We start from the raw sequence: 23,426 nt of genomic DNA on the forward strand, positions 1-23,426 counted from the left end.
CCAAACCGTATCACCTTGAATTTTAATCCCACTCTTGAACTTTTCTTTTATATCCGTCATTCCTTCTTCCATGTATAGATCGAACAGTAGCGGCGAAAGACTACATCCTTGTTTACACCGTCTTTAATCCGAGCACTTCGTTCTTCGCCTTGCAGTCTTATTTTTTCCTCTTGGTTTTTCCACATATCGAGTATTGCCCGATTTTCCCTATAACTTACTGCTGTTGTTCTCATAATTTCAAACATCTTGCACCATTTGATGCTGTCGGACGCTTTTTCCAGGTCCACAAATACTATGAACGTTTCTTGACTTTTCTTCAGTCTTGATGGTACCTTTACCTTCCCTAAACCGAAACTGATCATCATCTAACAAATCCTCAGTTTTCCTTTCTATGCTTGTATATATCATGAGCTGTCAAGCTGATCGTGCGACAATCCTCCCACTTGTCGGCTTTTGCTATCGTCGGCATTGTGTGGATGATGTTTTTTTTTAGAAAGTCAGGTGGTATATCGATAAACTCATTCATTTTACACACAAACGTGAATAGTCTTTCTGTTGTCACTTCCCCAAAGTTCTTAGAAATTCGGATGGAGTGTTATCTATCTCTTCAGCGTTATTTAATCTTCAGTCGTCGAAAGCTCGTTTAAATTCTTATTCTAATGCTGGATCCCCTATCTCTTCCCTATCGACTCCTCCTTCTTCTATCACGTTATCGGACGAGTCGTCGTCCTCATAGAAGCCTTCCACGAACTCTTCCAACGTATCTACTCTTTCCTTCGCGTGTAACAGCAAAATTCCCATAGCACTCTTGACGTTACCGCCATTGCTCTCAATTTTACCGAAGTTTTTATTGAATTTTCTGTATGCCGAGTCAGTCCTACCAACAATGATTTCTTTTTAGATTTCTTCACGTTATGCAGATATTTCGCCTTAGCTGCTCTGCACTTCCTGTTTATTTCGATGCTAAGAGACTTATTTCTATATTCTTGAATTTCCCTGAACATGTTTGTACTTTCTCCATTCGTCAGTCAACTAAAGTATTTCTTCTGTTATTCAGGGTTTCTTCGCAGCTGGCTTCCTTCTACCTATGCTGTTCTTTCCATCTTCTGAATATACTGTTTAGAGTGTATCGTTTATGAATAAAGCAAGCTGTGTTTGTGTTTACACGACTTGTTTTCACTTTAACAGCTGACAGTTAGTGTCTGTGTTATATCATAGGAGCCCGTTCCATTCAGCAGCTCACCTCCCACTGGTTTATAGCCCCAGCCATGGCTGCTGTTTACCGAGGCCGTGCTTAATTATCGATCTGGTACGCGTCGCGTGGCAGCGCTCAGTAATTACCGCTGGTAGGGATGGGTTGGGCGTGGTATGGAGGAAGAGGGGGGGGGGGAGGCGTCTAAGGGGCTGCCAGGGGCGCCGTTCTGGGGGCGCGGTGAGTCTGTGGCGAGACTGCGGCTGACTTGCTTTCAGCAGCTCATTAACTAGCGTCGACGGGCCTTTAACTCTACGAATCGATACACTTCTAGGCAAGTGAATTGCTCAAACTAGCCAGCTCAAGACTAATCTTTACAGTCTATCGCTTCATACACTCAGGACGTATCACGGTTCTCCCTTTCGAGTCCGTGGTATGTTTTGCGGCTAGAATGCATACTCACCGACTCAGTCCTGTCACACGAAAGTATCGCGCGAAGGGGTTAGAGAACGTTTAGGTCAGACTGTCTACACCTACATCTACATTTATACGCCGCAAGCCACCCAACTGTGTGTGGTGGAGGGCACTTAACGTGCCACTGTCATTACATCCCTTTCCTGTTCCATTCGCGTATGGTTCGCGGGAAGAACGACTGCCAGAAAGCCTCCGTTCGCACTCGAATCTCTCTAATTTTACATTCGTGATCTCCTCGGGAGGTATAAGTAGGGGGAAGCAATATAATCGATACCTCATCCAGAAACGCACCCTCTCGAAACCTGGACGGCAAGCTACACCGCATGCAGAGCGCCTCTCTTGCAGAGACTGCCACTTGAGTTTGCTAACCATCTCCGTAACGCTATCACGCTAGCCAAATAACCCTGTGACGAAACGCGCCGCTTTTCTTTGGATCTTCTCTATATCCTCTGTCAACCCGAGTGTTTTGCAAGCCACCTCGTTTGTTGAAGGATTACATTTTCTAAGAACTCTCCCAACGAATCTCAACTTGGCACCTGCCTTACAAACAATTAATTTTATGTGATCATTCCACTTTAAATCGTTCCGTACGCATACTCCCAGATATATTCCTGAAGTTACTGCTACCAGTGTTTGTTCCGCTATCATATAATCATACAATAAAGGATCCTTATTTCTATGTATTCGCAATACATTACATATGTCTGTGTTAGGGGTCAGTTGCCACTCCCTGCACCAAGTGCCTATTCGCTGCAGATCTTCCTGCATTTTGCTGCAATTTTCTAATGCTGCAACCTCTCTATATACTACAGCATAATCCGCGAAAAGCCGCACGGAACTTCCGACACTATCTACTAAGTCATTTATGTATATTGTGAAGAGCAGTGGTCCCATAACACACCCTTGTGGCACGCCAGAGTTTACTTTAACCTCTGTAGACGTCTCCCCATTGAGAACAACATGCTGTGGTCTGTTTACTAGAAACTATTCAATCCAGCCACACAGCTGGTCTGATATTCCGTAGGCTCTTTGTTTATCAGGAGCCTTCCAGAAGTCAAGGAAAATAGCATCTACCTGGGAGCCTGTATCTAATATTTACTGGGTCTCACGAACAAACAAAGCGAGTTGGGTCTCACACGATCGCTGTTTTCTGAATTCATGTTGATTCCTACAGAGTAGATTCTCGGTTTTCAGAAATGGCAAGATACGCGAGCAAAAAACATGTTCTAAATTTCTACAACAGATCGATGTCAGAGATATAGGCCTATAGTTTTGCTCATCTGCTCCACGACCCTTCTTGAAAACTGGAACTACCTGTGCTCTTTTCGAATCATTTGGAACCTTCCGTTCCTCTAGAGACTTGCGGTACACGGCTGTTAGAAGGGGGGCAAGTTCTTTCGCGTACTATGTGTAGAATCGAATTGGTGTCCCGTCAGGTCCAGTGGACTTCCCTCTGTTGAGTGATTTCAGTTGCTTTTCTATTCCTTGGACACTTATTTCTATTACAATGAAATGAACACCCTTAGCCGCTTACAGGCGTTGACATACGCCAACGGGGACAGATGAAAATGTGTGCCCCGACCGGGACTCGAACCCGGGATCTCCTACTTACAAGGCAGACGCTCTATCCATCTGAGCCACCGAGGACACAGAGGATAGTCCGACTGCAGGGATTTATCACTGGCACGACTCCCACGAAACCCACATTCTCAACGTATTGTCCCGCACTACATTCGTAGTGCCCCCGCCCATTATACTCATTACTCGCGGCGCGTTGACGATTCCCGTAAGAGTTCGGGCACTGTTTGTGCATTCGCATAGAAGAAGAAGATGGCCAAGTGGCCGGTGAGCCTTAACTATATATATATACTTATTTCTATGTCAGCCATTTTTTCGTTCGTGCGCGGATTTAGAGAAGGAACTGCATTGCGGTCTTCCTCTGTGAAACAACTTTGGAAAAAGGTGTTTAGTATTTCAGCTTTACGCGTGTCATCCTCTGTTTCAATGCCACGGGCTTTCGGCGGTACTATGTTAGTGGAAGCGCTGTGCGTGGTGCTCGGAACTAACCCCATAGACATACCTGTTCGGTATAGGGCACCTACGTACTGGCTAATGACAGGAAAACTCGGTAACTCAATAAAGTAATGGAAGTTATTGGGCAACATGTTACTGAGATGCGCCAAAACATCAAATGGTCTGTAGGGGGATGGGAAGCAATTAATAAGGGCCTTCTCGTTTTCACATTCCTCGCGGAAGGTGCGCAATATCAATCCTAGTCGGGTTACGGTCCATTTTCTGACTGGTCACGGCCTTTATAGCACACGCTTACAAAGCGCGAACCTCTTCCGAAGTGCTGGCTGTAAATGTGCGGGATATGGTTCCAAAGAACACGTAGTAACACGTGGGAACCACCCGCACATATTAAATCACCTCAAACATCTTACGAAGATCTAACAATGGTGCGAAGGGACCCAGCTAAATGGGAATACTAACGAGGTCGCTGGTGCAGCATCGCGCACACTAACAGACATAGTTAAACAAACGCGAACATTTTGCAGAATACAAGCACAGAGACAACAGAAATAGGAGGACGCACGTGGGAGAATACAAGCACCGACACAGACACAAGCACAGACACCAACAACGGCTAGTATTTTAAAAAACCTACGCTGTAACATTACCGAACTATCAGTTTAATAAGCCACAGCTGCAAAATACTAACACGAATTCTTTACAGACGAATGGCAAATCTAGTAGAAGCCGACCTCGGGGAAGATCAGTTTGGATTCCGTAGAAACACTGGAACACGTGAGGCAATACTGACCTTACGACTTATCTTAGAAGAAAGATTAAGGAAAGGTAAATCTACGTTTCTAGCATTTGTAGACTTAGAGAAAGCTTTTGACAATGTTGACTGGAATACTCTCTTTGAAATTCTAAAGGTGACAGGGGTAAAATACAGGGCGCGAAAGGCTATTTACAATTTGTACAGAAACCAGATGGCAGTTATAAGAGTCGAGGGACATGAAAGGGAAGCAGTGGTTGGGAAGGGAGTGAGACAGGGTTGTAGCCTCTCCCAGATGTTATTCAATCTGTATATTTAGCAAGCAGTAAAGGAAACAAAAGAAAAATTCGGAGTAGGTATTAAAATCCATGGAGAAGAAATAAAAACATTGAGGTTCGCCGATGACATTGTAATTCTGTCAGAAACAGCAAATGACTTAGAAGAGCAGTTGAACGGAATGGACAGTGTCATGAAGTGTCAGGAAGTTGTTTCTGAAAGTATTTGTATGGAGTGTAGCCATGTATGGAAGTGAAACATGGACGATAAATAGTTTGGACAAGAAGAGAATAGAGGCTTTCGAAATGTGGTGCTACAGAAGAATGCTGAAGATTAGATGGGTACATCACATAACTAATGAGGAAGTATTGAATAGGATTGGGGAGAAGAGAAGTTTGTGGCACAACTTGACCAGAAGAAGGGATCGGTTGGTAGGACATGTTCTGAGGCATCAAGGGATCACCAATTTAGTATTGGAGGGCAGCGTGGAGGGTAAAAATCGTAGAGGGAGACCAAGAGATGAATACACTAAGCAGATTCAGAAGGATGTAGGTTGCAGTAGGTACTGGGAGATGAAGAGGCTTGCACAGGATAGAGTAGCATGGAGAGCTGCATCAAACCAGTCTCAGGACTAAAGACCACAACAACAACAACAACAACAACGCTGTAACACATGACAGTAAAACAGCTTTAGACACAATATTTAAAGCAGGAAACACAGTGTAGTTTTAATTATCTCCTGGTTATTGTACCAGCAGCTGAAATATAAAATCTGTGACAGAGTGAGTTTTAATCATCTCTAGGTATTGTTCCAGAAAACTTAGAAATCTGTAATAGAGTAGACACAAAGATGATACACGAGTGAGAGAATTACACAAATTGCCCGTCACGATGCTTTTCGCAAAATAGAGCAAAGCAGTTATTGTAGTTATTTGCTATTAGGGATAATTTAGTTTAAAGGTGTTCAATTCCAGTAATCGCGATTTACGACTCAAATGGCTTGAGGTATCTTCGATATGGCTCGGTGGGGGACAGCTGCACAGGCAACTGCATTGAACGCCGCCACGATGCCTTACGGGAGACTTCGTCACCGTTCTAAACATACAGTGTATAAAATCATTGAGAACATAGAGTTCGGGACAACAGCTGGGGATAAGAAGAACCGCATACCAGTCAAGAGTGTTGCTGCTACTGCACTTGTCGACGGACCTTGTGTTTTCTGTGGTTGTAGACTTAATTTTAGTATTGACATTAATGATACATTTTCACACGGTAATGGTTGGCTCACTGTAGCCGTTGTACGTGGAGGTACAGGTGTACCTAGTGTTCCGGGACTTGAAAGTTTTGTGGATAAAGACATTATTGCTTGTCGTACCTACCATGTGGGGGACATCCACTCTTTTGTACTATATCTTTCCTGTCTTCTATTTTGATTCTTATAATATATGTCATTTGTTTGTAATTTCATGTTTCAATCTCCATTCAAAATAATTTTAAGACATGGTGTTTTTATATTAGTCATATAAATGTATTCTTTAATTGTGAAAACGTGAATTACTTAAAGAAATGTTTGATACAACAATGAATGCGGCATATCTCAGTTTCAAATGTTCAGTGTGGCTACATCTTGTAACACAATTAATATCCCACCTGTAATCAGTTTCCTGCCAAATCCTATGAAGCAAGTCTTGATGCAACTACTTGTGTTACGAGTTGTAGCAGCACGTCGAGTTTCTCGCAAGCGGAGAAACAAATACTTCTTTTTTAGTGTAAAGTGATACGCAGAAGTCCAGTGGGGTCAAATAAGATGATCGAGATGGCCAGAATATTGCTCCACCATGCCTAATCCAAGTCGGTGCATTCCTACGAAGATACATGGCAACTTTATGACAATGTGGTGGCGCACCATTCTGCAGGAAAATGAATTCTGTGCCCATATCCTGCTGTGACTGAATTATTAGATAATATTCACGAATTTCCAGGTACGATATGCCAGCAGCAGTTGACTTAGCAAAAAAGGGAGGACCCTCAATCTTCTTAAAAGTTACAGTGCGAAAAACATTTACCTTATGCGATCCCGTACATGTTTGATTACCACATATTCGAATAGTATGCCGATTCGCTTTACCGCAGCTATTGGAAGCCGTCTTCGTCATTCAAAGCAATTTCGTTAAGAAAATCATCTTCGGTCTAGATTTTGTTGAACATTACTTCACAAAACTCAACTCGCTTTTCTTTGTCACTTCCGCTTAAAGCTTGCAGCAGTGCCAGTTTATAGTGATTGAACTGACAGGCGTTTCAATAATACCTTCAACATTGTAAAACCAGGCATATTCCATTCTAATCTGGCACGTCTCTTCGCTTTATCCAGACTACGAATGTAAAACTGCCGAATTTGTTCAACTGCTGAGTCAGACACTGTTGGCTAACCTGGTCCGGCGTTTATGTGATATACAGCCAGTTTCGGAGAAACGATAGTATCAATTAATAACAATCTGTCTCTGAGGTGGTGGCTTGTAACACTTAGTCCTGAATTGTCTCTGAAATGTAGCAGCATATTTGGATCCGTGAAACTATAAACAACACTCCATACGCCATGCAGCGTGTACGACTGCATCATGACTGTCATTGTTACTCATTCGCGCTTGCCACACAGTGGAAACGACGGAAACTAACAGCGTTATGCTGGAATAAAGCTTGAAGACATGCTGCATTCAGTGATGTAACAAACATTTCTGTAAGTTATTAATTCTTTTAACAATCTTCAAGGTTACTTCCGTGTAACTGATTTATAAACATCCTGTATTATACCCAGATGATAGTTGGCAACCAAATGTATTTGTAAAAATTGTAACAAAAGAGGTAGTGTACTCAATTTGGTAAACAGAAATGTGGTACGCCTCTAGGTGGCCGGCCGCTGGTGGCCGAGCGGTTCTAGGCGCTTCAGTCTGGAACCGCGCCACCGCTACGGTCGCAGGTTCGAATCCTGCCTCGGGCATGGATGTGTGTTATGTCCTTAGGTTAGTTAGGTTTAAGTAGTTCTAAGTTCTAGGGGACTGATGACCTCAGCTGTTAAGTCCCACAGTACTCAGAGCCATTTGAACCAACCTCTAGGTGGCTACGGAAAGGCAACATTAAGGGCAGCCAGAAGCTTCCTAACTTGCGGCTGTCCATGATGACGAAGTGGCCAGGAAACGATGATGCGTATATCATAACTTAATAACTTACAGTAAAAAATGAGCAGCCACATAATGAAAGGCGGCTGGTCACCAAATTGGTTCAATTAAGAAAAAACACAGAAGGAGAATTTAAACTAACAAAATTTTCCAAACCTAGCGCTGATCCATCGAAGGAGTATGAAATAAACTCTATTGCCAAAACTCCCGGGAATGGTTGTGCCATTTGAAGATGTGCCCTATATAACACCCACGGTGGGGTATGTAGTGAACATGGCACCACGTCGCGAATTAAACGACTTTCAACGTGAGATGGTAATCCTTGCAAGACGAATAGGTCAGAGCGTATCTGAGGTTGCACAAGAATTAAGATTTCTGAAGTCGATATTGTTTAGAATGGACCTGCAATGTCTAGGGACAGACAAAATCAGCCGCGCGGGTCGACTTCAGGTGTTGCATGAACTGACGTCACGTCACCTCTGCAGAGCCATAGTGGGCAATAGAAGGTCTAGCATGAGTCATATAGTAGCCAGTTTGAATTTGGACAGTCAAGAACCCATTCACACCAGCGCTATACGGTGAAAAATACACCACATAGGCTGAACCAGCGGACAACTAAAAACACATCCGGTGCCTTCCCATAAAGTTCGGCCAGTCAGTTTATTACGTTCAGTATTTACCTACAAATTCTTTTCAAAATAATACCTTTACGCTGTATCTAAGACCAGAGTTCTGACGAGGAACAGGGTATTGCTGTGCCTCTGCTTTTAGTTTATCGGTGCACAGCCGCTGCAGATTTCTTCAGGGAAGTATTGGCCTTCGTAGCCTGACCTTATTTATGAAAGAAACGCTTTCTTGCATGATTTTTCGCTATTAGCAAATTTCGCTGCCTTGGACGTGTTCAAGATACCTGCTTGTGAAACAAATGACAAAGTTACAGCAGCTTCAAGAATAGAAGAATGGAGTCAGAAATATGCATAAAAACTTCTTATAAACCTCCGTTACAGTGAAAAAATATAATCGAATATCGTATTGTCCGCAAATTATTGTGGAGGAAGCTTTATCCAATGGTATGCCTAACAAAGACTGTTTATGAATGTGGTTGCAGCAAGCGCAATTGCATATACATCACTAGCTAGGACGGTTCACAATATTGTCTGTTGAGCTAGAGCGAGGTCGGTATTACACAGACGGTAAAAGATATTGACTTATTTCTTTCGCAACCCAATAGAGGGAACCTTTGTCCTTCATGAATGTCCATAAAGCATTAGTTTACTTTGAATTCTTGACTGATAAACATAGGAAGAGACATGAGTGCAGCTTGCGCGTCACGTTTTGAGACTGTGTTTCTCTATAGGCACCCCAAAGGTCCGAAAATGAGCCATTTGTACAAAAGCGGGTAACACGCTATGGATTGATTAGAAACATGGATGACTTTGAAGTGTCAACGTATTTGGAGGTCTCTTCCAAATGAATACGTGGGAAACCTGGTTTGCCGGCCGTGTGGCCGTGCGGTTCTAGGCGCTTCAGTCTGAAACCGCGTGACCGCTACGGTCGCAGGTTCGAATCCTGCCTCGGGCCTGGATGTGTGTGATGTCCTTAGATTAGTTAGGTTTAAGTAATTCTAAGTTCTAGGGGACTGATGACCACAGATGTTAAGTCCCATAGTGCTCAGAGCCATTTGAACCATTTCAACCAAACCTGGTTTAAAGCATGTCTCTGAGATTCCAAGCAATTATCGACGCTGCGGGCGACTGGACATCTTGTTAATCGTAATTACATTTTTCTTCTGTACATATACGATGTGTGTGTGTATTTTAGTTTGGTGTCAAATACATTTTTCTGCTGATTAATCAGATCACCATCTTACTTAACAGACTGTAAAAACCGTAATAATATGATTACTACCGTCAAATGACTTAACAACTTATTTACACAGATGTGAATTCAGTCTGTAAAATGAAATGTGGGTCTCTGCCAGCTTCAGCCACCCTAAATTCGTTGATTCACATTTAAAATAAAACTGCACTTGACATGATCAACGTTTAAAAATGAAACTGCATACCTGTCAGCGAATTTAACTTTACGGTTGTGTCGTCAGAGATATAAAAACAGAATAAACAAAACAAATGAACACTTGGTCACAGGCTTTACTGCTTATGCCTAAACTAAAAGTTATGCAAAAGATCTCATAAGTGAAATGTCGGGGACATGTGGAGGTTCAAATGTTTTGAGTAAAGGTAGGGAGTGTACAAGCCTTATACACTGAAGAGCCAAAGGAACTGGTACACATGCCTAACGAGCAAGTAGAAGTGCCTCAACACTACGTGGTACGCACCCGACTAATGTCTGTAGTAGCCTAGTGCTGGGGGGGAATAGACACCATGAATCCTGCAGGGCTGCCCATAAATCAATAAGACTACGAGGGGGCAGAGATCTTTTCTGATTAGCACGTTGCAAGACATCCCAGATAGATCAATAATGTTCGTGTCTGGGGACTTTGGTGGCTAGCGAACTGTTTAAACTCAGAAGAGTGTTCCTGGAGCCACTCTGTAGCAATTCTTGAGGTTTGGGGTGTCGCGTTGTCCTGCTGGAACTGCTCAAATCCGTCGGAATGCACAATCCGCATGAATGGACGCAGGTGATAAGACAGGATGCATTCGAACATGCCAGACTCGTCTTTAGATGTATCAGGGGTCACATATCACTCCAAAAGCACATGCCACACACCATTACAGAGCCTCCACCAGCTTGAACAGTCCCCTGCTGACATGCGGGTCGATGGTTTCATGACGTTGTCTCCATACCCGTACACGTCCATCCGCTCGATACAATTTGAAACGAAACTCGTCCAACAAGGCAACATGTTTCCAGTCATCAATAGTCCAGTGTCAGTGCTGACGGGCCCAGCTTTGTATCGTGCAGCTGAAAGAGTACAGTACCACCCGACATTGAAAATAGGTACAACATACTTCATTATTCCTGTCAGTACAACATATTTTTTCTAATAATAACTCAATTTCAATTAATACAACGAAGCCGGATACCAGTGTGGGAAAGAATGACAATTTATTTATTTAATTGATCACATGTGCACTGCCACAAAATAAATCCCTACATCCAGTTTGGTGAGATCTGTGAAATGAATGAATGTATGGTCATCTGCTAACTGCAGATAGTGAATGTGAATATATGATCATCTTTGAGACGTTCTTTTGGTCACCTTTGGTGGAACCAAAGAGATGAAACTTACCGGAGCTTTGAGCGCCTGAAATGTGGCTGACCAATACGGTAGCAAGGTGCTCCCCCACTTCGGCAGAGGTGCGAGAGGACCTGAAGAACGTTCATGTTTCAGCACTCTGCCGCTGGATCTTGTGTTGGTAAGATCTGTCTTAGGTGCGCTCCGTAAAGACAAAAGAGTGGAGACATGGTATGCATGTGAAATACTTAAGAGTAGTTTGGAATAATAATTTCTCTATTTCAGGAACTTTTGTGGGGAGAATTAAATGTCAGGCAGGTAATGTTAAGGGGATCGTAGTAATCTTCAGAATTGACCAACGGTCACAATGAAACCACGTGTAGCAATAAGTTGAAATACTTCCGAGTGCTTAAGTTAAGCTGAATTACTAGCGTGTGTACTATAAGTTGGAAATATTTAAGAAATGGCGTGTGCAGGACTTGAAATTAGAGTCGAGTACTTCCACATGGTGAGTACTGTGTGAGTCTCAATCTGTGTATGAGACAAAGCATACAGAGAAGTACTCGTCCATGGTATCAGTTGAGGACTCGCGTGTGTGACGAATATGTTCTTAATATTACTTTGCGTGTTATGTTTCCGTGCGACACAGGATTCAAACTCTAATACTCTGAGAGAGAAGCAAGGTGAGTCAGCCGTCTATCCAGCAACGCCACTTGGCTTGCATTGCACAGGAAGACGTGCATATATCCTGCAGAGTTCGTAGTAGGAAAGAAAAGTTACGAAGTGGGGCAGTGTCGTGTGAAACTGGGATGAATACTAATTGAAGTGGGAAAGCTGAAAGTGATGTGATTATAATGTTGTGACTACTCCTTGTGTTGTATTCCATGTTGCAGTGTGGTGTATGTCATGTAATTTAAGTATGTGTGGTTTGCATGGGAGAGTAGCAAGGTAGTTTCAGAGGTAGTGGGTTATGCATGTTCCTTTTGTACCGATCGGTCTGGAGGAAAGTTTCGTGATGATGGTTGTGAGAGTCGAAGTGTGAGATATAAAAAAAAAAATCCACTATCCTATCCAGAAAGTGCACTGTAGCGTTAAATAATTACGAGACCATAAGATAGAGAATCACCAATGTAAAGCCATGCCCACTGGGCGGAATTTCTCATGTGTTATTGTTGTAGGTTATAGAATTTGTGTGTTTAGGTTATAGAATTTTTCGGAATAAATAAGATAGTGAAAAGAAAAAGATTGGTGGCCTTTTCCTTCGAACAGTGTGTTGCCATGATACCCAGAATTTATAATGTGTGCGCCATTCATATGCAGTGCGATGGCCACGTGTTGATCAAAGCCGTTGAATAAGAACGAAAATGTGGTGTTGCCAGTGCGTAGTGAACAGTCAGAGTTGTGTAAATTACTAATAGTCAGATGTGCGTTTCCGTTGCGTAATATCCAAGCAGGAGAATAACTTTTAACTTAATTGTGAGTACTAGAGTTCATGTTACTTGATAAATAAAAAATGAATCCACTCGCTTGGCAGACCACTCATCTTGCAGGCCTGACTGCTTGATGCCACAGTATGAGCAAGGAATGCGGGTGCCTCTCACAGTCATCAAGTGTACATGAGTAGACCTTCGGCTCCGAAAGCCCGTATCGATGACGTATCGTTGAATGGTTCGCGCGCTGACACTTTTTGACGACCCAGCATTGAAATCTCCGCCCGTTTGTGAAAGGGTTGCATTTCTATCACGTTGAAAGATTCTCTTCAGTCGTCGTTGGTCCCATTCTTTCAGGATCTTTTTCCGGCAGCAGCAATGCCGAAGATTAGAAGTTTTGCCGGATTCCGGATATTGACGGTACACTCGTGAAATGGTCATACGGGTAAATCCCCACTTCATCGATATCTCTAAGATGCTGTGTCCTATTGATCGTTCGTCGACTATAACACCACGTTCAAACTCATTTAAATCTTGTTAACCTGCCATTGTAGGAGCAGTAAGCGATCTAACAACTGCGACAGACACTTGTTGTCTTTTATAAGCGTGGCCGACCGCAGTGCCGTATTCTGTCTGTTTACATACCTCTGTATTTGAACACGCATGCCTATATCAGTTTCTTTGGCGCTTCATTGTATTACGTATGTGAGGGAGCAAAGTGTCAGAGTGCAAATCCGTTGACGCTTTGTGCATGTGTGTTGCACAGTGTCTAGTAGCCCGTCTATCGAGTCACCTCGCACTTTTTAGTTCTGGGCATACAGTGAGCACGTAAAGACGCCTGGAACAATATAGTCTCATGCCAATTGTGAGTGCGTTCTGTCATTCGATTTCTTAATGCCGAGGGGTTCCGCCTGATTTCATGCAGCCCACATAACGTAACAGTCAACCGTGGCAGCAAAGTGTGGGAATGGTGCAGGAAGTTTTCAGCAGTACGTACAGACATCCATGATGCACGCGGTCATGGAAGGAAGCGAGTGTCAACCCGTGATCCTGTTCAGAGCGTGAACCAGGCGGTTAGCAGAAAGTCTACAAATGATAATTCAGAACACACGAATATAAATGTTGTTATCAGACATGACAATTCTCGGCTACACACTGCCGCTGTAACAAACATGTCCCAGCGGCATTTTAGATGGGAGATGTTTAATCACCCACCATGCAGCCCGGACTTGGCTCCCTCTGATTTTCACCTCTTTTTTCACATGAACCGCTATTAGGACAGAATTTTGGCAGAGAGAACGAAAGTAGAGTATTGGCAGAAAGCACAGGTGGCTGACATGTATGACGAAGGTATTGGACAGTTGGTACAACGTCACGACACATATCTAAGTCGGAGCAGCGACTATGTAGATTGCAGGAAGGTGAAGCTAAATCTTGCAAATAACGCATTTTTTATTTCGCGACTGATATGACGTTGAAAAGAAAATATCTGTCGTTTATTATTTATGGTTTTTTCTACGCTATAGCGGACAGCGTGCCCAATTTTTTGACGTACGTGAATAATTTTTAAAGCTTATAGTGGCCTCATTACGATATGACTTTGGTCTTTTGTTTTTAATGCAACTATATATCAGTTCTGTCACAGGAGTTTTGTTGCACTGTTAAGAGCCTTCCAAAAGGACTTCAGCGACGTAAGCCATGTGCAACGTAAGAAAATACTAACACGAGAAAAGAGCCGCAAACCACTGTCTCGCCATCAGGAGTAGACGCCCCACGAACGTCTGCTTTGCTGTATTCAATGCAAGGAAAAATTTAAGCGAGATACAGCTCGTGTGTGTACCTCTGTGCTTGATGCCCACTAGTATGTGCTCTGCTGTTGTATCGATCAGCCATCTTGCTTCTGAAGATATTATGACTCTCAATGCTAGAGCAGCGGTGTGGTTGTATGTTGAACGGTAATATGATTGTGAAAAAGCACTCACGATCTGTCTTTGCAAATAGCAACAAGAATCAAGAAACTGGAAGCGTGAAGAATTCAGTCCCACAGCGTATAACAAGCGAGTGAAAACAGAAATTCATCTAACATTTTAGAGCGTTAACACACATTGAACAAGTCACTACGGGGCAAATGAATGTACGAGTGGAGACATTACTTTTCAACGCATTTCATTCTTTCCAGATTTCGCTCTGTCAACTACTTTATGCTAATGGTATTCAGAATGGGTTACAGTTCTCCGAATGATGTCTACGAATCGAATGCTGCAAAGTGATGTGACGATTCTGTGCAAGATTTTGTTTCCAGGTGGAGAATCGTTTACAAAACCTGGGCAAATTAATCTGCGCTATATACACAACTGATTAGTTCAAAGTCAATGCTACATGAGAGAAGTTGATAAACAGCGACCATGATCTGCTGATGTGTGGCGCGGGCCTTACAACAATCACATCGCTGGTCCCTATTTTAATTATGGGACTCAAAAAAATAGTCACAATAATCTACTGTTCTTAATAGCTGTGCTGTCAGATTTACTGGAATATACGAGGGCTGTCCAGAAAGTAAGTTACGATTGATCGCGAAATGAAAATCACAGTGAAAAATCAGAAATGTTTCATTTGTAACAGTTAGCTACACCTTTCAGCTACTTTTCTACGTAGTCGCCGTTCTGACTCAGACATTCGTAGTAGCGTTGTACCAACTTTCCAATACCCTCATCATAGAAGGCAGCAAATGGTTCAAATGGCTCTGAGCACTATGGGACTCAACATCTATGGTCATCAGTCCCCTAGAACTTAGAACTACTTAAACCTAACTAACCTAAGGACAGCACACAACACCCAGCCATCACGAGGCAGAGAAAATCCCTGACCCCGCCCGGAATCGAACGCGGGAACCCGGGCGTGGGAAGAGAGAACGCTACCGCACGACCACGAGATGCCGGCCTAGAAGGCAGCCGCCAGTGCTTTCCGCCATTTCTCTACGCTGGCCTAAAGCTCGTTGTCTGTGCCAAAATGTTGTCTTCATAGCCAGCGGTTCGTTTGAGCAGAGATGAAACTCAGTGGGAGACAATTACGGGCTGTATTGTGGGTAACCAAACATTTCCAATTGAAGCGATGCAGGAACACCTTCATTGCCCCTGCAGAATGAGGCTGAGAATTGTCTTGAAGAAGAAACCGCACGACAGTTATGTAATGTTGGTTCCATAGCTTCAGGGGAAAATTCTCACCAGGCCCTCGTACTTGGCGGGAGACACTATTTTCTATAACATCTTTACACGCTCACTAAGAGCTCAGGAATGAAAAGAGCGACATAATTCCACCTAGAGTCATACTAGAGACACTGTCCAACACATCTTTACAAAGCTTTATCGGATTTTCATAGTCATTTCCATTTCGTGGCCGATCGTAACTTACTTTCTGGACAGCCCGCGCATACAGGGTGGACCGTTAAGTCAGTTGTCAGAGATGCGTTTGTCACAATAATACTAAATAAATGAAAATACAAATTTATTATCAACACAGAAATGCGTGTAGACTTAAAAGATCCTACAAAAGAGGGGCCAACTGTTGGTTTCCGTGCTGTTCTAAGCAATCATTGCATCTCTTCCAACATTGATTTACAAATTTTGTCTCAAGTCCCGCGACTGTAGGTTTTCAAATTTTGGTTACATTAATTCCTTCAAATGTTCAATATCACGAATCTTGACGGAATAAGCCTGTCCGTATACTGTCCGAATACTGAGCGACCGAAGCTGGCAGGAGCGGCGCTTATATTCTCCTCTCGCAGAGGCCGCCCCCGTCGTGGTGCGGTCCTAATCAGCGCACACTGTACGACGTCGTTTCACCGAGTTCTCTTCTCTTGCGTTCATCATCTTCGTTCCGGCACTTGAGGTTACGCCAGAACACTAATGTCATAGAGCGAAGTGGCGCAGTGGTTGGCACACTGGACTAGTGTTCGGGAGGACGACGGTTCAAACCCGCGTCCGGCCATCCTGATTTACGTTTTCCTCCATTTCCCTAAATCGTTTCAGGCAAATGCCGGGATGGTTCCTTAGAAAGGGCACGGCCAATTTCATTCCCCGTACTTCCCTAATACGATGTGACCGATGACCACGCTGTTTGGTCCCCTTTTTAACGAGAATAAATGAAGAAAAACTCTTTAATCTCATCTTATTTTCATGATCAGATGTACGACGCAGGCACCTTATTGTCGCATAACATTCTTCGAATACGAGTTTCTTAAATCTAGTCAACTGGATCTGGCAAAATATCGTCCCTTATCTTCTAAAGATTTGTATTTAAGTTCTCTGAACATTCCTATAACACTTCAGTATGACATGCTCTGACATGTACGGTCCTGTCAGCAGTTCACGCAATTCGTTTAATGTGTACCGACACATCGACTCAATGAGGACTCTAAAAGAGTCGCTAGTATTCTAGCATCAGTCACATGAGCTTCTTGTACGCAGTTTCCCTTACTGGTATATTACGCTTTCCGATAACTCTTTCAATAAATCTTAGTCTTCCATTCGTAGCCGATTTGATGTGTTCATCACATGGCATATCCTTGTTTTGTATCATCCTTTCCGAATATTACGTTCTTAGCCACACTACATCTCGACCGGATTTTGTCTCATTGTCAGTTAAGGACTTTCCCGTTGTTTATGGCACGTCTTCCATCAATCGCAACTCTTGACAGAGTGATACATATTGTCAGTAACTGTCACACTATTCTTTGCCATGACAACGTCAAGAAAAGTTCTCCTGACGAAATGGGAAAACCTGATAAACATGCCAACACACTAAGTCTATCGAGAACAATCTCCGAGCACTGGCAACCAGCATACAGCCAACTGTGGCCCACGAAGGGAAAATTATCAGAGAAATGCCGGGAAAATGAACATTCTCGCTAGATGTGGTCTGCCCTTGTCTTCTAGAAATCCAGCACACTCTCACGCTCTACTCACCAAAATGAAAATTCTAGCCGTCGTACAATGGTCTTTCGTGTCTCCCTTCCACATGTGAAATCATTTCCTAAATTAATAACCATGAAGGAGAATCCGTTATTAGGTATGTTCACATTCATAAAGCACAGATATATTGTGTAGCGAAGTCTCTATCCTTCTTCACTGACTGAGATTATCCTTAGTTTACGTAAATTTTCTCGGAAGAATGCCGGAATTGTTTCTGCTTTAAAGATCAGACAGGTTCATCCCTTCATCCATAATCACTTCAATTAGTACTGGACCTGTTATAACCCATCTTTCGATAGGACTTTGTCATCCAGTTTTATTCATTGTCACAACCTATGGCTGTTCGTCATACAACCCTTCTTAGGACACAGTGGAGAACAAGGAGAAGATCTGACGTTTTGTGTTGAAAGTTTCCGAGATGTGAAACTCACAAAATAAAATTGACAACTATGAGCAATAATTAGGACAAATGAAATAGTTACATGAGGTAAATTTCTTCATGAACGTAGTGGTATAATCATGAAAGAATTGTGTACACAATGAAATAAGTCGCAGATACTGAGAACCACCTTATTTAGAAACTAGCTGTAATGGGAGATACTATTCTAGGACTAATAACTGGAGGGCCTGTAGCAGCACTTTAGTCTTTTGCCCCTTTGCAGTGAACTCGTTGCATCTACTGCTCTGAAAAGGAAACATTTTTTTCACCTGAAGGATAAAATACGCAGCAGAAATCCAGTTCTTACCGTCATGCACATTTCTGAAATCCCAGCCCACAGAATAGGCAACTCAAACAGGTGCTGTGTAACGCTGGTTGCCTGCCAAACAGGCATTCTAAAATGTCACGGAACCAGTCGCATACGAAGGCAGTGGATGCTTTAGCTGATCACAAAGGACGTGAAAATTAATTTCACTGGGTCTCTTTCATATTCATACATAAATCCTACAATAAAAGTTATTCTCCTTTGATAAAGATATTATCTAAGGCTGGCATGGGCAACTAATGGTGACCGGCGGGAGTGATTCAAATGCTTGCTTAAGCTCGCGTGCCGTCTCGTTAGGTGATACAAGAACAGAGCTACTGGCGCGAAGAGTAAGAACCATAGCGTCCGTGACGTTAATATTTACGGGATAACGTACCAGTATGAATAACACCCTGCGTTTTTCAAATCATCACATTTGGCGAGTAGTTCCTAATTTTCGTGCCCTTGTTGCATATCATCACCGTTTGCGACCTACCAATATGTACCACAGACGTAGACAGTAAGAGGAAAGTAGCGTGTGTGTGCTGTCGGCACTGATCCAAAAGCGAAAATACTTCTCCCCGCATCCTTTCAAGGTTTTGAGCAGTTTCTCCCACTCTCCGCAGGCACACGAGCACGTGGAGCAAAACTTCGCGCTCGGAGTGGAAAGGTGTTTCTCTTTGTTGTTTAAATCCAGCGGAGGTGGAATGGCACTGCGCATAAGCGGATTAAACAAAAAAGCCACTGTTATGCGCCAACAGCTGCAGACCCGTGGCGAGCTGATCGTCGGCGGGAGTATCCGAAAGTAAGTCCCGGAAAGAGCATAACGCGATCTTCTCGCTCTCCTTACCACGAAATTCTTCCGCGGGCCGGATTGAAACCAATCTTGAGCCGCAACTGGCCCAGCAGGCCGCCGTTGGCCACATGTTATCTGAGAAATACACTGATGCATTAAATAATTAAACCAAGTAACCAATAGACCCATTTGGAGTTGCGCCGTGACACCCGAACGTTCCGGCTGGATGCATCTCTGGCGCGAGCGTGGACTTGAAATCAAATCAGCTTATTAAGGCTGGTTCACACTAGGCAGTAATTTAGTCAAGTGGTGAGTGATTTCGTAACTAAGTGTCTGAACAACATTGTTTCGTAAAGTTAGTAAGTAAAACTTTTAGTAGGCCCGATGCTGTAAGTTGAATAGTACTTGGTCAAGTAGCTTCCCCCACCCCAGCTCACTAACCACTGGCGCGCCACGGGACACTTGTCAACACCGTCTGTTCAGTAGTGCGCATTATTGTCTGTTTTCGTTCCGTTCTCTCGTTTCAATCATCTGTTTCTTTCTTTTCAGGCCGATATTACAATATCACATTTCTTTCAAACAGAAATATGATCAAATTTTCGTCAAATTTATTTGCCAAAGATCTTTGACGTGGTGCTAAAAAGGAGTATTACACTATCGTCATATTTTTCATCAAAGTTCAAGATGGCGGACAACAACAACTTGTTATGGGTTGCAATTGCTTGTATCACAATTGCACTGTGTGTGCATTTGGAAGAGACGCAGCGGAAAAAAGGGAAACATACTTGGGTGAAGACGTGGGTTTTACGTAGAGATAATAAAAGCATTCAGCAAAATTTGTTACGGGAGCTGGAAGTGGAGGATGACAAGTGTTATATAAATTACTTACGAATGGATGAGGATGCGTTTCAGTGCCTGCTCAGTAAAGTGGTTCCTTATATTACAAATCAGAACACCAATTGAGAAAAGCTATATGTGCAGAAGACAGGCACTGCATAACACTGCTATTTCTCACTACAGGAGAGAGATACTCTAACTAATAACACAGCACTCGAATACCACAGTGCACAGTAACCAAATAATTCTGTAAACGTGTGAAGCGATTTATAAAGCACTGAAGGAGAATTATGTGAAAGTAAATAAAGTTTTTACAGTCTATGGGCATTACGAACTATTTTTATTTTTGAATAACTTAATTGACAGAATTAGTGTTGCAACAACTATAAAAGTAATAAAAAGTACGAAACAGATGAATCACTTTTTTTAACTTATGGCATACAGAATTCATAATTAGACAATCTAGAATGGAGAGCTAAGAATTTTTTCTACATTTTTTTTTGTTTTACAGTGTGTCCTTTTCCTCTATCCTGGATTGGTGAAAAGGTACTTCGATGTTTCTACATGTAGAGGTAGATGGCTGTAGCTGTGATCGTGAATTTGAAGTCGCCTGCAGCATATTCCACCTGCCTATCATCACACGATTAATAACACGCACTGTGCCCCTTGCTCACAGCCAATCCCAGTCGAAGCAAAGTTATTAAAAAGAGTCGAAGAAACACACCAACTAACTTTTCAGCCATGTTTACAAACACAATATAGACGTCCAATAACTGTAGCGTGCCAGCACTCCAAGCGGTTAAAATCCAAATTGCTGTGAACAGAAGACGAACGACTTTTATGATGAAATCTACGGTGAGGCGCTAGAGTTGATCGTATTTCTTTGACGAAAGGTGAGATTGGACACGTTTCCCTACTACACTACCACACTTCCTTTGTATCAATATTTGACATATCAACATTGACACATACGTATGATAGTGTAATACCGGCCTCAGCAACATGGTTCGTTGGAGTGACAATGTAATAGTTAACTTTGTTTCTCTTTACGTAGAACAGGAGCGCTTGTGGAACGTGAATTGACCACTGTACAAAAATAAAGCAGCAAAGGCAGAGATGGAAAATACGATAGGAATACCGACGTTTCAGGAGAAGCAGATTGAACTAGAAACTGAAGGTATCAGGTCAGTATTTACTGTTTAGTTTTACATTCTGAACACTGTACTAAAACAAGAAGGTCCAACCCACATCATAACATTAACAGTACGGTATTAAAATTATCACACCACATATTCTTAATGTATCTACCTAACCACAATAAAACAGGAAAGTGAAGGAATAAGAATCATCAGGGATAGGCGCTGACAACGTGTATGTGCCAAATGGTTTAACATATTGAAAGAACGTTACAGAAACTATGAAAATTCAAATAAATTTGGTAAGCCAATATTTAACTAGTTGAAGGAGGAGTGTCAGGGTCCAGCCAGTAGCAAGAAGGTACAACACTGCCTGCAGTTTACTTTCTGCAGGTGTGACTTCTCTTATTCAACTATCCGTGCACTGGATTTTACTATGGACTTACTCTAATAGAAAATTTGAAACAACTTTCCGATATTCTCAGTGTTGAAAAATTCTGTTTTAGATCTTCATTTGCGAGTTCTTTCAGAAGCACATTTGATGCCCCAAGCAAATCTCTTCGAGCAGTCCATTTTCGCACCTATTTCTCTTCACCTCCCCGTCGTGCATCACGTCGGAAACCCTTTCACATAAATCACCTTAATATTTGTGTGTTTTCGTCTGAAGCGTGGATTACAGCATGGAACTTATTACAGACGTGAGTCCTCTAACGGAACACATTTGCAACTGCATACACTGCATCACTTAGTTTTCGTCTTACGCTCACCACAGTCGCATGAAACACAGCTTCGTTAACACGTTCACGCCGGCGCTGCGAATTGTGTTTCTAGCTGTGGAGGAGACGAGCGATTCATACTTTCCTTCACCTGGTGGCGCTGATTTCCCTATGTTCTGTACCTCATAGTGAGCAGGTGGTCCTGAGTCGAATAGCTGCTCACCTGTTGTTGTTACTGTTGTTGTTGTCGTTGTTGTTGCTGACTGGTAATGAATCAATAAAGTGCCGCCCTCCTCCCCCACCCTACCTCACATTCTTTAAGAAATCAAACTATCACGTATAAAATACCGTTAGACATTTGATTACTTTACGAATGAGTTATTTGCTAGGTGTTTGGCATTATGCATGTAAAACCCTTCTAGTTGTAGACGTAAACCGAGACTGAGTAACATTTACTTTTCCTGGAAAAGTTGCTTTTCTCCTAAACTGTGAGTTGTACAATGACATAATTTTTTGGGTATATTCACTGGGTATATGTTAATATTACCTTCAAAATGGTTCGCGAATTGAGTTAGCAGTGAAGAAATAATAAATTAAAATTTATGTTTGATGCTGAAGTTTTACTGCATGAACAACAAACATTTAGTAAGCAAAAACTGTTTTCCTCTCATTACTTTCGGTCATTGTAAACAATAACAAGTTTTGAAAATGTTTGAAATTATGTGTAAAGTTTGTTGGAAGTTGCCAAGTGCTCTCATTTCCAAATACTTGGGGAATATATTGCGGGTAGTTTGCACGTCGTGAATTTCGCTGCCTCTCGCTATATACACAGTTTCTAACTTTAATACATGACTTATTGTCTTAAACCTTTAGTAAAATATTATAAGATTAACCCTTGAACTTAGCAACGTATATATCCGTGCACGCCGGCTGGAGTGGCCGAGCGGTTCTAGGCGCTACAGTCTGGAACCGCGTGACCGCTACGGTCGCAGGTTCGAATCCTGTCTCGGGCATGGATGTGTGTGATGTCCTTAGGTTAGTTAGGTTTAAGTAGTTCTAAGTTCTAGGGGACTGGTGACCTGAGAAGTTAAGTCCCATAGTGTTCAGAGCCATTTGAATTTTTTTTATCCGTGCACCGTCGTCGTGCCTCCAGTGCTAACGACGTATACATGCGACAGGAGTTCATCGTGTCAGGATTACTAACGTCAGATGAGGGTTTTCCAGTAAATACACGCTATATGTGGACAACTGTGCCACTGGCCTTGCCGCAGTGGTAACAACGGTTCCCGTCAGATCACCGAAGTTAAGCGCTGTCGGGCTTGGCTAGCACTTGGATGGGTCACTGTCCGGGTCTGTCGAGTGCTGTTGCCAAGTGGGGTGCACTCAGCCCTTGTGAGGCAAACTGAGGAGCTACGTATTGAGAAGTAACAGCACCTGTCAATAAAACTGGCAACGGCCGGGAGAACAGTGTGCCAACAACATGCCCCTCAATATCCCCATCTGGTAACGCATTAGGGTTGAGGATCACACGGCGGCCGGTCGGTACCGTTGGGTCTTCAAGACCAGTCTAGTCAGTGGTTTCTTGTTTTATTTGTAGACAACTTACACACAAGCCCACCTCTATTCCACTACTTGCAAAAAAGAAGAACAGTTGCAGTATTTACAGGTCTCATGAACAGAAAAGATACACCAAAAC

The 23,426-nt window shown here is 42.7% G+C and overlaps 1 long non-coding RNA gene and 1 other non-coding gene across 2 annotated transcripts in view; both read right to left on the bottom strand.

Moving 5' to 3' along the window:
* The window catches only part of LOC126161544 (uncharacterized), a 221,989-nt gene that overhangs the window by 64,596 nt on the left and 133,967 nt on the right, over positions 1-23,426 (bottom strand). The window lies entirely within an intron of this gene.
* Positions 3,240-3,313, bottom strand: Trnat-ugu (transfer RNA threonine (anticodon UGU)). The gene has a single exon. It is a non-coding gene; the product is annotated as a tRNA-Thr (tRNA).

This window comes from Schistocerca cancellata, chromosome 2 (assembly GCF_023864275.1).
Source record: "Schistocerca cancellata isolate TAMUIC-IGC-003103 chromosome 2, iqSchCanc2.1, whole genome shotgun sequence".
Taxonomy (NCBI): Eukaryota; Metazoa; Arthropoda; class Insecta; order Orthoptera; family Acrididae; genus Schistocerca; species Schistocerca cancellata.